The following is a 16,571-nucleotide window of genomic DNA, read 5'->3' on the forward strand; positions in this document are numbered from 1 at the left end:
TAGGGCCACGGGCTTGCTGGAACCTTTCCCAGCTATCTTTGGGCAGCAGGCGGGGGACACCCCGAGAGGTTTATATGGCATGGAAGAAATAAAAAGGAAACTCTCTACCAACTGTCAAGCTTTATGATATCAATCAACGTCAGACCTTGGATTGGATTGGATTGGATAAGCTTTATTGTCAAATGTACTGTATGTGTAACCTTGCCAATTCGCTTTCCTCCATAGCTGCCTAACGTCCTCAATGTGAGAAACTCTGACCCATAAAGAACACTGGCAGTGTTGGCTAAACAATGGAAGTTACTCAGTCTTCAGCGATTTACGATAAGGACACTGATGAACAAATTTCCAGGATACAAATGTAAATCACAGATGACAAAGTACTGCTCGAAAAAGCAGGTGAAACTGCAAGCAATTCAAAGTAAAGAAAAAAATGCTGGCTGAATCCAAGTGTAATGTCCAAAACAGTGAAGTTGAAGCTTGGCGCTCTGCTCGCCCCCCAAAAGTGGAGTCAAGTTGGTGACGAGCGGTTGTACTTTTGGGAGCTGCTTACCTTATTCAGTGTAAAGTTAGAGCAACACTGATACAGGTTTTGTTTCATGTCAGAAAGTGTTAGGTTTTTCTTGACGCTGCTATACTAAGGGTAACCTGTCCTTAGCGCATATCTAATTCTCTCAACGTTGTCTCGAAGTGCGAAGACGAGCTACGCTAACAACGTTGTCGGCAACATTGACAAAAGGGAGCTCAAGTCTGCACCTGAGAATGTACTCATGGTAAACGCGCACGACTGCTGCCTACAAAACCAACCTGTCCTAGCGGTTGTGGAAACAGATTTTCCTTCTGTTGAGGAATGGGAGCTGTCAATTTGCTCTTGGTCCTCCTTGGACACAGGTTTTTTTATCTCTCTATAGGGTGGAATAAGACCCAACACCACGTCGTCTTTTCTTCAGTTTATCACAACGCAACACAAATCGATTCGGCCTCCTGTGAGTCTCAGATTTCATCAGGAAGCTCCGAGCAACCACAGTCACACGTATATATAGGCATAGTATGTTAATTATGTTAATTAGGGGCGGGCAGTCCTTCCCCTTATGTAAAAATCAGAAACAAAGAAAGTCAAGCAAAGTTCGATCTTGACATGATGACAAAGTACAGGCCATATCTGCTGGCTACAAATGTTGAGGTTCGGGTTCCTCTTCGAGGGCACTCGACAGCCTTCCGGGACTTCTACGAGGTGGTGGAGGCAAGAAAACCCTCAGGGGGCTGTTAATTAACCAAGGGAAAATATGACCCCGACTTCACATTCAAACATTCTTTGTTTTAAGTTCTTTAGCAGTTGTTTAGGACAGAGACTAGTATCAATAGTACTCATAGCAAGGTGACATTCCTCAACAGTGTTCTACTACTACTTCTAGCAGAATAATTCCTTAACACCTTCCTTGCCCGTCTTGCCGTCCAAGCCACCAGCTTTGAAGAAAAGTAAGCAACCTCGCACACAAGAACGAGAGACCATAACCATTATGCAAAAAATATCAACATTGTTTAATACCAGATTTGATGATATGGAGACAAATGTCAAAAAAATGACAAATGACATTATGACAATGAAAAAAGAGGGCGTCAAGAAAACAGTGGACTTGACCTGGGCTGAAATACGAGATATCAAATCAAAAGTAAAACAAGTTGAGGGCTGAGTTGGACTTGCAGAGAAGAAAGTGAGCATGATGGAGGGGCGGCTGGCTAAACTTGAAAACTACTCACAGCATTGGAATCTACGTCTCTACGGTGTATCTGAGAAGAAAAACCAAAATGTCCGTGAAGAGGTTTGTTAAAAAAAACTTATCTAGCCCTACCCCTTGTTATACAATATATGAAATGATCATTTTTCAATACAGAAAGGAAAAAGTCTACAAATCAACAAATGCTTTTACCCTTATGTGTGCTGTACTTATCTATATTTACAACTTTCGATTTGTATATACATACTCATTCTAGCACATACATATGTCGATTTTCTCATATTTATAATGGATACTACATTTCATTAATACATTTAATAAGGTTATCAATGTAATTCTGATGTATTACTATATTTTATAAATGTATCAAATTTTATCATCTTAATTCTGATTTGTGTAGTTTTCTTGTACTACTCTCTTGAATTTGTTTTTGAACTCAGCAAGCGAGTTACTCATTTTCAGGTCCGTTCAAAATTATTCCACATATTAACGCCTATTACAGATACACTCCTTTATTCGTATTTTGGATTGTTTGTATAGGTTAGTACCCCTTAAATTATAACAACTTACGTGAATTTCAAAAAGCTTCTAAATGTTTTGGCAAAGGAGGTTATTGTGTGCTTTGTACATTAATTGGGCGATTTTGAAGTCAACCAGGTCATAAAAATTCATTGTGTTTAATTTGATAAATAATGGATTCTTGGGTTCCGTATATTTGGATCTAGTGATTATTCTGATTGAGTTTTTTTGTAGTTTTAAAACAGGGAGTGTGTTTGTTTTACTGTCATTTCCCCATACTTCCACACAATAGGTCATATATGGAAGTAGTAATGAAGAGTATAATGTGTGCAAAGATCTCTTATTCAGCACATCCTTAGTTTTATGGAGGATCCCTATGGTTTTGGATATTTGTCTTTTAACGTTATCTATATGTGGCTTCCACCATAGTTTTACATCTATTACTAATCCAAGAAATAAATTTTCATGACCTCGTTCTATTTCAATTGAGTTTACCTTAATTTTAACTTGGTGTTTGATTGGTCTAGTGCCAAAAACAATTAACTTAGATTTTTTTCAAGTTAAGCGATCATTTATTCCTATCGAACCATTTTTTTACACAACACAGTTTTCAGGAGCTGTTTCATATTTTCTCCAAAGCAGTAGAAAGTCATATCATTGGCAAATAGGACACATTTGAATTGTTTTGAGACACTGCAGATATCATTTATATATAAGATGAATAGTTTAATAATAATAATAATAATAAATTTTATTTATAAGCGCCTTTCAAGACCCAAGGACACTTTACAATAACAAAAACACAAAAGAATACAGGTTGAGCAGCGGCAGCCAAAACGCACCAGCGTTTACTCAACCCGGAAGTCAGAAAGAAACCACAAGGGAGGGAGAGGGGGAGAAAAAAACCCACGCTCGAACTACCCTCATTTTGAGGATAACTTGAGTTAGGCAAAAAACTCCTGCACAAGCATATGACAGTTACAACAGGTCACAAGACATAAACAATGAAGACGGTGAAACAAGGGAATGTATGAAGAAGGGGGTGATGGTGGGGGACTGGCTTCAGTGCATACTTTCATCAGGGGAAGGTCGAGATAGCAGATGTTTTGGTAGCAGGCTGCCCAAGAATTTAAGACAGCCTTGAGTCCGTGGCTTATGTCTCTTTAGTGGCGTTGATCAGCCAAATCCGTGATTTCAGTCAATATTTGAGCACAGATTCCAGTTTCTCCAAGTTCTTGACCATCTTGCAGAGACGCTCCAAAACCGCAACAGTTTGTGGTTGAGCACAGTCTGAGTCTGAGTGTTGGACATCCGCACTATGCCATCCTTAGACAGGCAGCCTCTTCACTTCCAATAGAGCCGCTCCCGTCGGTTGAATTTTGCAATAGATCAGGAAACTGCTAACACCAAACAGAAGCATACCTGTTATCGGAAGGCCGATAATGTAGATGTCATCCACATCCTCAACGGACAGTGTTGATAGGCACACCATTCTCCGCTTCCTCCAAGGATCTAGGGTGTACCCAGCAGCAAAAGTCCCAGAGGGGCAAGTAGGCTCCCCACTGCCTGCTCTTCTCATCGAGAAAATTTTGTCGATGGCATCGAGAGACCAGCCAACCAATTCCATGTTTGTTTTTAGGATGAAAATACGACAGGAGGCTAGGAAAAGTCAGACAAAGACAGCACACGGACTGAGTGGCGAGCAGGGAAGGGCAGGGGTGGGGGTGGGGGGACAGTAGCAGAAAGCAAAAGCGTCCGCCTTCGTCGAGAGCCAAGCAAGAAGAGGAGCCAAGCACAGATCCCTGAGGAACTCCATGAGTGATCTTCAGTTGATTTAATTTTTTATTGTTGAATTGCACATACTGATATGTGTTTTCTAAATAACTTTCAATCCATTTATATGCTATGCCTCTAATGCCATATCTCTGTAATTTATTCAATAATATACTATGATCTATTGTATCAAAAGCTTTTTTTAGATCTAGAAAAATCCCAACATTAAATTCTTTGTTATCTGTAAAAGTGGCTATTGCTTCCACAAGCTCCATAACTGCCATTGAGGTGGTCCATTTATCTCTAAAGCCGTATTGATTTTCACTTAATAGCACATGTTTATGTATGAGGTTATCAAGTCTATATGAGAATAGTTTTTCCAATATTTTTGAGAATTGTGGTAACAGTGATATTGGTCTATAATTTGTAAATAAATGTCTTTCTCCACTTTTATAAATTGGAATGACTTTTGCAGTCTTCATTTTTGATGGAAATATACCAGCTTTGAATGACAGGTTGAATGAATGAATGAATGAATACTTTATTGTCATTGCACACTTGTTACAACGAGATTTTGCAGGATCCTCCACCCCAAGTGTATCGTGAAATATAAAAATATAAAGAAGTATATAAATACATTGCACTCCCCTAGACTTACACACAATCACATGCACACGTTTAAAAATTGATATTCAACGTTATGGAATGGATTTTTAAAAAATTGTGACACGAATATGTAAAATATTCACCACTAATTAAGGTACAGTCAAAGTTGTCTTACAAAATTATTTGAATCAGGCATTAACATGACAGTATGTGGACTATTTCGGACTAATTGAAAATACAGTCGGTGATATCATGAGGTATATAGTAAAATTGCACTCCTGTAGGCCTACACATTGACATGCACACGATTTGAAGAATTGAGATTCAACAGCCTGACTGCCCAGGGATAGAAGTGTTTCTGTGTCTGTTGGTCCAGCTGCCCGAGGGCAGGAGGTTGAAGAGGCACCTACCAGGGTGGGATGGATCAGTCAGGATTTTCTTTACCCTTTGTAGCCCCCTTGAGTTCACGATGTCATCCAGGGATGGCAGGGGGCAGCCGATGATTTTTTGTGCCGCCTTTATGACCCCTTGCCGTACAGCTGGCATACTACGCTGTGATGCCGTACGCCAATACGGGTATGATGGTGGCTGCTTTCAGGCATGACGGGCCAGGGAGGAGTTGAAAATCTGTGTTAGGATCCCTGTCAGTTGGTCCGCACAGGCCTTCAGCCCTTTCCCCTGTGGCCGGTCCTGTGGCTTTATGCGGGTTCACAGCTTTCAGGACTGCTCTCACCTCATGCTCCTTCAACTGTAGCGACTGCATGCTGGATTGATGTGTAGTCAGAGGGGCAGAGTGAGATCTCTTTGCGTAAAAGCGGGTGAAGAAGACGTTTAATTCCTCTGCTAGCGAGGCATCTACGCTTACTTCTGGTGGACTGCCCTTGTAATTTGTTATGTTTTAAAAGCCCCGCCATCCTTGCCTTGCATTTTTGTCCACCAGTTGTTGCTTTACCTTTCCTTAAAAGCTCCTTTTGGCTTGTTTGATACCTCTTTTCAGGTTTGCCCTGGCCACGGCATACAGAACCCGGTCTCCGGCCCTGAATGCAGAATCTCGGGCCCTGAGCAGCGTCTGCACTTCCCCCGTCATCCATGGTTTTATATTTTTGAACACTTTGATCTGTTTATCCACTGTGACATTGTCAGTGCAGGTCTTAATGTAAAATAAAACAGTCTCAGTGCATTCATTTAAGTCCAAGTGATCAAAAATAGTCCAGTCCGTATTTTCAAAACAGCCCTGGAGCTGGTTGAGTGCATCTACGGGCCAGGTTTTGACAGCTTTCCTGACTGGTTTGGTTCTTATTCTGATGGGTCTGTACGCTGGCACACTGAATAGTGAGATGTGATCAGACATTCCCAGATGAGGAAGGGGTATTGTCCTGTATGCACTCTTTAGGTTGGAATAGATCCTGTCCAGTGTGTTACTGCCCCTTGTGGAGCCCTTTATATATTGTGCAAACTTTGGGAAAACAGTTTTTAAACAAGTCTGATTAAAGTCCCCAACCACAATAATGGCACTCTCGGGGTACTGCATCTGCTGTCCGGATATTGTGTCGTGAAGTTTGGAAAGAGCTGTTTACGTTAGCAGTGGGGGGTATATACCAGTGTTGTGTCCAAGGACCGGCAACCCGAGGCCAAGGCCAAGGACTTGACTCCGAGGCCAAGGCCAAGGACCAAGGACTTGCCTCCGAGGCCAAGGCCAAGGACCAAGGACTGATTTTGAAACTGAGGCCTAGCCGAGTACATGTATAAAACAATGCTATCATACCACTTGGCAGGTCTTCATGATTTGCAACACCCCTCCATCATAACCCTTTCCACTCCCTAACGCTTGAATGAAGTGTTTTTATTCAAAGATTAGAACAGTCAGGGTACGTGTTATTTATACTGAGAAAAAAAAATAAAATCATATGGTATACATTTATGAATTAATGTTTTAGAGCAGTAGTTTCTTAATATGAAGTAAATCAACACTCAACAGGCATGACATGGCACGGAACATAAGTTGAGAAATGACTTTGCATAGAAGTCAATCACTGACTGCAGAAAAAGCGGTAATCTCTCAGTGAAAATTTTACAGTTTACCGGCAGCGAGTCCCAGGGACTCGCTGATCAGAAAAGTATGAGTGCCATTATGGATTGAGAGAGTCCCAAATTTCGAATTCTGAAAGGGTCTACTTATTCAATTGCATATGATAATAACACAAACAACAACATACGCATACTGTACATACAATGATAAACAAATGTTACAAAAATTTAAATAATTCAGGAGCAGGCCTGAGGATTTCGGAAATTCATGGTAACCGTTTTTCGGTTCCGTCGGATTACCCAATGGGAAACCACGATAACAAATGTTGGGTTTCGTAAACGTTCATCATGGGAACCCATTTTTCTATTTTGACTGATATTGATAATCAAGAATTCCGAAACTCAAAAGTATAATGTTTCAAGGGTCAATGTTTGAAAACGATGCATTAACAATGAACATTACATCAGCAGCTGTGTACTCCAGGTTTATTCCAAAAAATCATGAAAAAGTGTGATGGTGGCGTGCCAATCATTTATCTTTTGAATTGGATTTTTGTTTTTTGCTTTTCGTTGTATTTGGGTTTAGTTTCAAGCACAGCTCATGTTCACACAATGCACATTTTATCTTATTATTTTTAGAGGGTCACAGGAAATCATATGGAATGCTGCAATGGCCAACTCTCACCAGCAAAGGCTATCGTAAAGTGCTGGCCGTGCATGGACAAATAGGGATCTCGCATTTCAGAAAGCACAAGAGTGACACAACGTGGCATCAGCTCTGAGCAGCAAATGTCAATTCATTGTCAAATTTTTCCGTCCCAATAACCCCCCAAAAAAGTCAAAAGAGCCAAGATTTTTTTAAAACGTTCACATCAGACGGATTTTGAGGCGTGTCGATGCAAAAAAAAAAAAAGAAAGAAAAAAGAAAATTAAAAAGTGTGATGCGGACACGTTTGTTTGAATTCTAAATTGAAATATTTCGATTTTTTTTTTTTGCTTTCATGTGTATTTGGTATTAGATTCGATTGCAGCTCATGTTCACAGAACGGACATTTTATGTTGTTGCTTATTTTTAGAGAGTCATAAACAAAATAACATACTTGACTTCTTCGTTTACAGTTGACTGAATAGGGATGGTTGTTTTATTTGGGAGCAGAGAGATGTTGACTTAAATTCGTGGAGTTTATGATGCCACGGATAACGTGTCTCAATACGATTCAGTATTCGTTCGCGGAACGTCGCGCGACTGGAAGCCGACGTTTTCTGCCCTTTGCGTTCGAAACCATTGTGTGTCCACGGTGCCGCCCCCTCCCTTTTTTTGTGTCTTTTTCAGTGTGGCCTGGGCGCCTCTCGAATCAGTGCACCTGCCTCCCCTACACACGTGCGAGTCTTCATCTCATCTGCCACTTGCACCATAAAAGACAGCGTGAACAGCCACCCGTTGCCAGTTCGTCTGCGATCCTTCCTGCCGAACTAGCTGCTGCCATGCCGTTACGCTCCAGCATTTCTGCACTCCTCAACGTGATAATTTTGACTAGCTTTCAGTTGTTTACCCCTCGACCTGACCAACATTCTGGCAATAAAACCCCTCTTCGTTTTTGGTGTCTGTGTGTGGTTCTTGTGCTGATCTCTCACAAAACCTAACACTTTAATTCACATTCGACCCAAACTCCTCGTTTGGAGCGTCCCTCGCGCCGAAACGGTGCAGCATCGGCGGTGCCGTGGGCATGAACAACTCGGTACGACATTTCGCGCGGGTGGGCGTGAGATGTTCCTCCGCTTCACTGGTAACCCTGGATACTCTCCGCCGTACGGGTGCCGTGCTCCCCGAACCCGAAGCAATGAGGGACATTTTAGGGCGGTCGGGTTCGGGTAGGGCTCGGGCTCGGGCTCGGGCTCGGGCCGCCCGATCTTACCTCTGCTCCGGCGGGGCCAAGCGGGTGGCATACGTTCGGTCCCGGACCTTCGTGCTGTTTGATTACCAAGTTTTTCTTCCCTTTGATCGCACACCGCGACCCCCTGGTCCTCAAAGCGATTTCTGGCGGGGACGTCGGCAGCTCCTGTTCGAAACCAAGTTTTCTGGGTGTGATTTTTGTACATCATATAGCCACTGAGACCAATACACAACCAGTGGCCAAAAAAAACTTTACCAGTGTAGGCAACTTAATCTGACATGTCTGTCATTTTTTAGTGAGAATTTATTTTTTTCCAGAACAACACTCACAAAATTAGATATAGGTCTACATGACTTCCAACATTGTGATGTGCACTCACAGCAGCAATACCAGTTTTCGGCCTCTCAATTCATGCAAATTCTTCTCAAGACACTGCTCATGGTATCACCTTTCGCACTGGGTCTCGTCAAAAGGGGGACGGGGGGAGAGAACCCTAACATCGCAAGATTATATGTTAGGAAATTTCAATCAGGATAACTCTAAGTTGCTTTTAAAATTCAATTTTTTTTCTTACTTGAACCAACCCAATTTCAATGATGCATGCAAAGCATCATGAAGACAATGTCGATGCAAGATAAATTGTGTGTTCTTCCATTGTAAAAATCACTCGTTTTGTCAGAGGACATTTTCCAGGTGGTTTTGCCATTGAGAGCATGCCACAGTGCATGGCGAGAACAAATACTACAACATGACGGAATATCAGTGAACATTAAACTTAAAATTCACAGTGTGTAAATATGGGATTGAAATTTTATCTTGACATTTTATTTTCATCAGAGCAGTGAATAACACGAGATTTTTCATTGTGGTACAAATCATAAAAAATGATTTTCTAAAAGCTTTCAGATTCATCCCTGGTATCAACACTTCATTTTCATGAAGTAGTTTGAAACAAAATATTTCTTTGTCATCATTTCTGGATGCCACAATGAAATATTTTTTGCATGGGTGATCATCATCCAATAAACCTGCTGTGATCAGTATTTCTGAAGATTGTCTTGTTCTCTTATTTTCCATCGCCACATAATGTTCTAAAATTGATGCACGGAATGTCTGGGGAAGGCCTTCATCAGTTCCACTGCCATCTGAAAAAAATAGCTTGTTTGTCTTGTGGGAGTGACAAAACTGTTTCGGGCGAACAATTTGAAAACACAATTTGTACAAGGCTGCATAAAGCCGGACGATCGCTTGGTTGTGCGTTGAAGTTTTGGACCCTGAGTTGTCAACCTGCGCCACTTTCGGCCTGCCTGGCTTGGAGGAGCTCCGGAGGGGACAAACTGGCAGCATCGCTTCTATACCGGCCCGTCGTGGGCGTATTCGACGAGCTTTATTAGCCCGTTGCTTGATACCCGCGCCCCTCCCGGCTTCCCGCAAGATCCCCCTGATCAGAGCTGCATTGCGATCCGCTAGGAGCAGCCGCGCCCGGGCCGTGTTTTGCAGCGGGATTGTACGACATTTCGCGAGGATGGGCGTGAGCTTTTCACCCACTTCACTTGCAACCCGGGCCACGTTCGACCGACGGGTGCGGCGAAACTCCGGCGAGTGGCATATTTTAGTTCACAGAATGTCGCGCGGGTGTGCGTCGAAGTTTTCTGCCCTTCGTGTTAGTGTCCATTGTTTGTCCACGGTGTCGACCCTCACTTTCGATTTTGCGCCCGGGACCTAACCGATGCTGTCGCTTGGCCCCGCCAGAGCTGCGCCGTGCCTGGCGGGCCGGCAAAGGCGAGTGTTGCAAGCGAAGAGGTGGAAGACCTCGCGCACACCAACACGACCTGCCGGGACCAAAGCTACTGTCCGCTCGGCTCCGCCAGAGATGCACCTCGCTTTGAGAGACAGGGGGCGCGGCAAGATTACCCAAACATAAGCACGTGTTCTGAAAGCAGTAAATGCTTCTTGTTGGGGTATTTCTAGTGACTCTCCAGACTACGCTTGTTCCTAGTTTTCAACGCAATGCCTTGACCTCAGCCAAGCTAAATAGGCCAATGCATCATTACGATTACTCAAGACTAAGCACTCACTTGTGTTATGAAAGCTGTAAGTGCTTCTTGTTGGGGTAGTTTTGGTGATCCTCCAGACTACGCTTGTTCCTAGTTCTCGATGCAATGCCTTGACTTCAGCCAAGCTAAATAGGCCAATGCATCATTAAGAATATTCGAACCTAAGCACTCACTCGTGTTCAGAAAGCAGTAAGTGCTTCTTGTTGGGGTATTTCTGGTGACTCTCGAGACTATGCTTGTTCCTCGTTTTCAACGCAATGCCATGACCTCAACCAAGCTAAATTGGCCAATGCATCACTCAGATTACTCACACCTAAGCACTCACTTGTGTTCAGAAAGCTGTAAGTGCTTCTTGTTGGGGTAATTCTGGTGATCCTCCAGATTACGCTCGTTCCTAGTTTTTCAACGCAATGCCCTAACCTCAGCCAAGCTAAATAGGCCAATACATCATTAAGAATATTCGAACCTAAGCACTCACTCGTGTTCAGAACGCAGTAAGTGCTTCTTGTTGGGGTAGTTCTGGTGACTCTCGAGACTATGCTTGTTCCTCGTTTTCAACGCAATGCCCTGACCTCAGCCAAGCTAAATTGGCCAATGCATCACTCAAACCTGAGCCCTCACTTGTATTCTGAAAGCAGTAAGTGCTTCTTGTTTGGGTAGTTCTGGTGATCCTCCACACTATGCTTGTTCCTTGTTTTCAACGCAATGCCTTGAACTCAGCCAAGCTAAATAGGCCCATGCATCACGAAGATTACTCAAACTTAAGCACTCACTTGTGTTCAGAAAGCAGTAAGTGCTTTTTGTTGGGGTAATTCTGGTGATTCCATGCTGCATTTGCCTCATTTTATATTGCTGACACATTTGAAATATGTTCATTTCAATTACCTTAAATGGGAAGGCAAATGTTTTTCTTTTCAAATTGCGTCCTTTACTGTTGGTCTCGCTTGTGACGTTTTCAGCAGACAGCTGTTCCCGCTGATCAGGATCTCATGAATTGACAACCAATGTAGCCTATTCATTACAAGGGGGCGGGGGTTGCAATACATTCCTGTTGGCCAAATTACCCATTGAAAAAGTATTCATGAGGGTGGAGTTGAGCTTCAATTGCAAATATCTATTTAAAGTTGTTGTCACTGCATTTGCGCAACTTCTCCACCGTAAGAATAGGGAGGCCGTTTGCTAAGGTGAAAATGATCCATTCACAGGTAAGCAAAGTTCACAAAACTAAAGTCTTTCCCGACCAAGTCAGTTTCATTGACCCAACTTGAGCACTGGCTTGTATTTGACAATAGAAAGTGCGACTTGCTGGGGCAGTCAGACAGACAACATCAACCTGATATGTGAACATAGAGACGTTCTTGCTGTTCCCGAGATAAGCTAAATCAACAGACCGTCTTTTTAAACGTATCTCCGTTCATCAATTGTTTCTTCAATTCAATGTCCTGACCTCAACCGTGCGCAGTATGCTAATGTGTCAGCAAGATTACCCAAACATCAGCACAGACGTGTTCTGAAAGCAGTAAGTGCTTCTTGTTGGGGTAGTTCTGGTGACTCTCAAGTCTACGCTTGTTCCTAGTATTCAACGCAATGCCTTGACCTCAGCCAAGCTTAATAGGCCAATGCATCACGAAGATTACTCGAACCTTAGCACTCACTTGTGTTCAGAAATAAGTAAGTGCTTCTTGTTACGGTAGTTCTGGTGACTCTCGAGACTGTGCTTGCTCCTGGTTTTCAACGCAATTCCCTAACCTCAGCCAAGCTAAATAGGCCAATGCATCACTAAGATTACTCACACCTAAGCACTCACTTGTGTTCAGAAAGCTGTAAGTGCTTCTTGTTAGGGTAGTTCTGGTGACTCTCGAGACTATGCTTGTTCCTCGTTTTCAACGCAATGCCCTAACCTCAGCCAAGCTAAATTGGCCAATGCATCACTAAGATTACTCAAACCTAAGCACTCACTTGTATTCTGAAAGTAGGAAGTGCTTCTTGTTGGGGTAGTTTTGGTGATCCTCCAGACTACGCTTGTTCCTAGTTTTCAACGCAATGCCTTGACTTCAGCCAAGCTAAATAGGCCAATGCATCAGTAAGATTACTCAAACCTAAGCACTCACTAGTATTCTGAAAGCACTACGTTCTTCTTGTTGGGGTAGTTCTGGTGGCTCTCGAGACTATGCTTGTTCCTAATTTTAAAAGCAATGCCCTAACCTCAGCCAAGCTAAATAGGCCAATGCATCACTAAGATTACTCAAACCTACGCACTCACTTGTATTCTGAAAGCAGTAAGTGCTTCTTGTTGGGGTAGTTCTGGTGACTCTCGAGACTATGCTTGTTCCTAATTTTCAAAGCAATGCCCTAACCTCAGCCAAGCTAAATAGGCCAATGCATCACTAAGATTACTTAAATCTAAGCACTCACTTGTATTCTGAAAGCAGTAAGTGCTTCTTGTTGGGGTAGTTCTGGTGACTCTCGAGACTATGCTTGTTCCTGGTTTTCAACGCAATGCCCTAACCTAAGCCAAGCTAAATAGGCCAATGCATCACTAAGATTACTCAAACCTAAGCACTCACTTGTTTTCTGGTAGCGGTAAGTGCTTCTTGTTGGGGTAGTTCTGGTGACTCTCGAGACTGCGTGTTCCTCGTTTTCAACGCAATGCCCTAAGCTCAGCCAAGCTAAATTGGCCAATGCATCAGTAAGATTACTCAAACCTAGGCACTCACTAGTATTCTGAAAGCACTAAGTTCTTCTTGTTGGGGTAGTTCTGGTGATCTTCCTTGTTCCTAGTTTTCAACGCAATGCCTTGTCCTCAGCCAAGCTAAATAGGCCAATTCATCACGAAGATTACTCAAACCTAAGCATTCACTCGTGTTCAGAAAGCTGTAAGTGCTTCTTGTTGGGGTCGTTTTGGTGATCCTCCAGACTACGCTTGTTCCAAGTTTTCGACGCAATGCCTTGACTTCAGCCAAGCGAAGTAGGCCAATGCATCACTAAGATTACTCACACCTAAGCACTCACTTGTGTTCAGAAAGCTGTAAGTGCTTCTTGTTGCGGTAGTTCTGGTGATCCTCCAGATTACGCTCGTTCCTCGTTCCATGTTCAATAAACAAACAAACACACTTTGTGGTGCCCCTCCCCCTGCCCAAACACACACACCACCTGTCCCACCCCTGACAAAAATAAAAAATATCTGAGTATTTGTCAGTTTTGCTTGATTTGACAAAATAACTGGTCAATATTGTTTTAAAAACTTTCACAGAAGTAAGAGATAAATAATAATATTTAAGTCTTTATAAAACACAAAGAATGGCAACAAATACTCAAATAAATACAAATAAATAATAATAATAATAAATGCCTCTACGATTAACAGTGAATATAGTTTTGAACCATGGTACAAACATTTCAAAAATTAATTATGTTATCATGGAGGCCTGTATTTAAAACACAGGTATTTCAATACTCTACCTTGATTGGCAAGCTTTCAGATAGATTTTTTTTCTAAATTTCAGTTTCACCAATGGATGTCGTTCTTGGCCTATGAACCTCTGTGTGAAAATGTCGGCGTAGTCGTTGCATATAAAACAACTTTGTCTCGCAAAATTCAATTTCATTTTCAAAGCGTAAACAATGTGCAGGTCACAAATTTTAAACAACAGCATTTTGTGTTGTTTTTGGCAAGATTGTATAACCCAATTGCCACCATCATCTCAGTTTTCCCTCTTTTCCGCCCCCGAATCTTGATGCCTTTTCCAAGACATGTCCAGATATCCAAAAATAATCTGCCAAATTTGTGATTGAAGCATAATGGAACAAACTACGAGACAATGAAACAGAAGGGCCTGGGGGACACCAAAGTGAGACTGACAAGAGATCCGCGCAGGAGATTTTTTTTTCCACGTGAATAAGCCTATTTTTGTATTAGATCTATTTATTAACGTAATTTACAAACCTTGATTATAAATATTATACACTGTCATAATTATAATTCCTATTATTATGATTTTTTACGAGCTTGATTTTTTTTGTTGCTGACCTACACGCAGTGCGTGATCAGCGTATGCTGAGCACCGTGCCTGACCGTGTTGTTAGCCACTTGCACAAACGCGACCAGATGAAGTTCATTCACTGAAAAAAGATGGGTGGAAAATTGGTCGCAGTCGCGAGCTCTGGAAAGACAAGCTTTGCATGTAGGGGAGGATCTTAGATTAGCCTAGTTTTATTTGTTGAAAAAAATGCAAATTATCAATTCACCAGTCGATTACCTAAAATAAATAAATAAATCGAGAATACATAAAATAATTTTCCTACAAATGCATTTCAATGGCCATCTGTTAAACATGGAATTTTGCTATTCATGGGTCGGTCTTTTTTTTTTTTTTTTTTTTTTTGCCCAAATGGGTGTGATCTAACCACAAATCATTTGGCACCAGCAGTTGCGATCATTTGGAATGTTCCAAATTTTTCATCCCTAATCTGTGATGCGTCCCAGATGCGGATGCAGGTTTCAGTCTAGATGCAAGAAGTAACTTTTCTTTCTAAAAAGAAATAATTATTTAGTTGTACGACTACAATCAAAACTCATTCGCTCCCAAAGACATATTTGTATGTCTTTTCAGACTCCACACATTCAATCCCAGGCACTTTTTTTTTCAAGAGTTTAGGTAAAACATTTTTTTAAAAAGTCAGAAAATTGCAGGTACTGAATTTAAAATGGGACACATGGAAAAGAATCATCACAAGTGACATCAGTTACACCAGTGGTCAACCCCCAACCCCCGGCCCGTGGACCGGTACCAGTCCATTGTTCATTTGGTACCGGGCCACACAGAACGGACTTACATTACTGTCGTTCCGTTTGATTGATTTCGGAATCTCCAATGATGTTTTATTTTGAAAAGTTACCGGATTCTCCGTTACATCCGACTACAGCAGAGGTGTCAAACAGAAGGCCGGGGGCCAGATCTGGCCTGCCACATCATTTTATTTGGCTGGCGAAAGCAGTTCAAACGTCCACTTCCATGATCCTTTCTAAAACATCTGCCAAACCTTTTAATTCTCCTACGTATGTAATAAATAAGAGATCTATTCCAAGCATATTCTTTGTTACCAAACCCCTCATGATAGTCACTGAAACAATAATTGAATCAACCGTTATTCTTGACTTCTTTATATGGTTTCAGTCATAACGGCCCTCCAAGTGAATCGTAACTAAAATGTGGCCCATGCCAAAAATGAGTTTGACACCCCTGGTCTACAGTATGTCATTCTTGACGCAGGTGAAGGCGGCGCTTCTCTGTCACATGTCATTTTCGATGTACCCCTTGCTTGGTTGTAGCAAGGGGTACGTTGATAGGTCTGGTTGTACAGCCACATGTTCTCCATCACCAGCTCTACTCCATCAGCATCGTTCTTCTTCTCACTCAATTCCAGCCCCATGACGGACGCCAATCTGGACAGCAAGACGGGAATCTGCTGCAGCTGCTGACGAGCGTGATCAACACGATATGTCCACCAGGAAGCGTGGTCCACCAGGAAAATACTGTAGACACCAAACATGTTTTCATCAAGAGCTCATTAAAAACCAAAACGTTCCTGACAAACAATAAAAATAAAAAATAAAAAACGACAACAACAAGGAAATGGCCTGGACATAAACGATTTTGCCCCTAAAAAACAACAACACAATTTTAGGGATAGGACTACACAATCTTGAGGGGAAAAAAACAGGCATAGAAGATGCTGCCATATTGTTAAAAAAAATCATCTGCAAATTTGACCATGTTTGCCAATATTTGTTTCCCTTCTTGTACCCTCGGTTTTTTTTTAATATAATTTCAATCGTGATATGTAATGAATTGAAAATTGGTTTGAATGAAAATCACAACATAGACAGGTGGTGAACTTGTAAGAAACAGTGTGTTCTGTATTGGAGTTTTAGTCGTTTTTTAATTAGATTGAGG

Source organism: Hippocampus guttulatus, chromosome 19 (genome assembly GCF_054856545.1).
Source record: "Hippocampus guttulatus isolate MCC_2025c chromosome 19, RoL_Hgut_1.0, whole genome shotgun sequence".
In the NCBI taxonomy this organism is placed as follows: Eukaryota; Metazoa; Chordata; class Actinopteri; order Syngnathiformes; family Syngnathidae; genus Hippocampus; species Hippocampus guttulatus.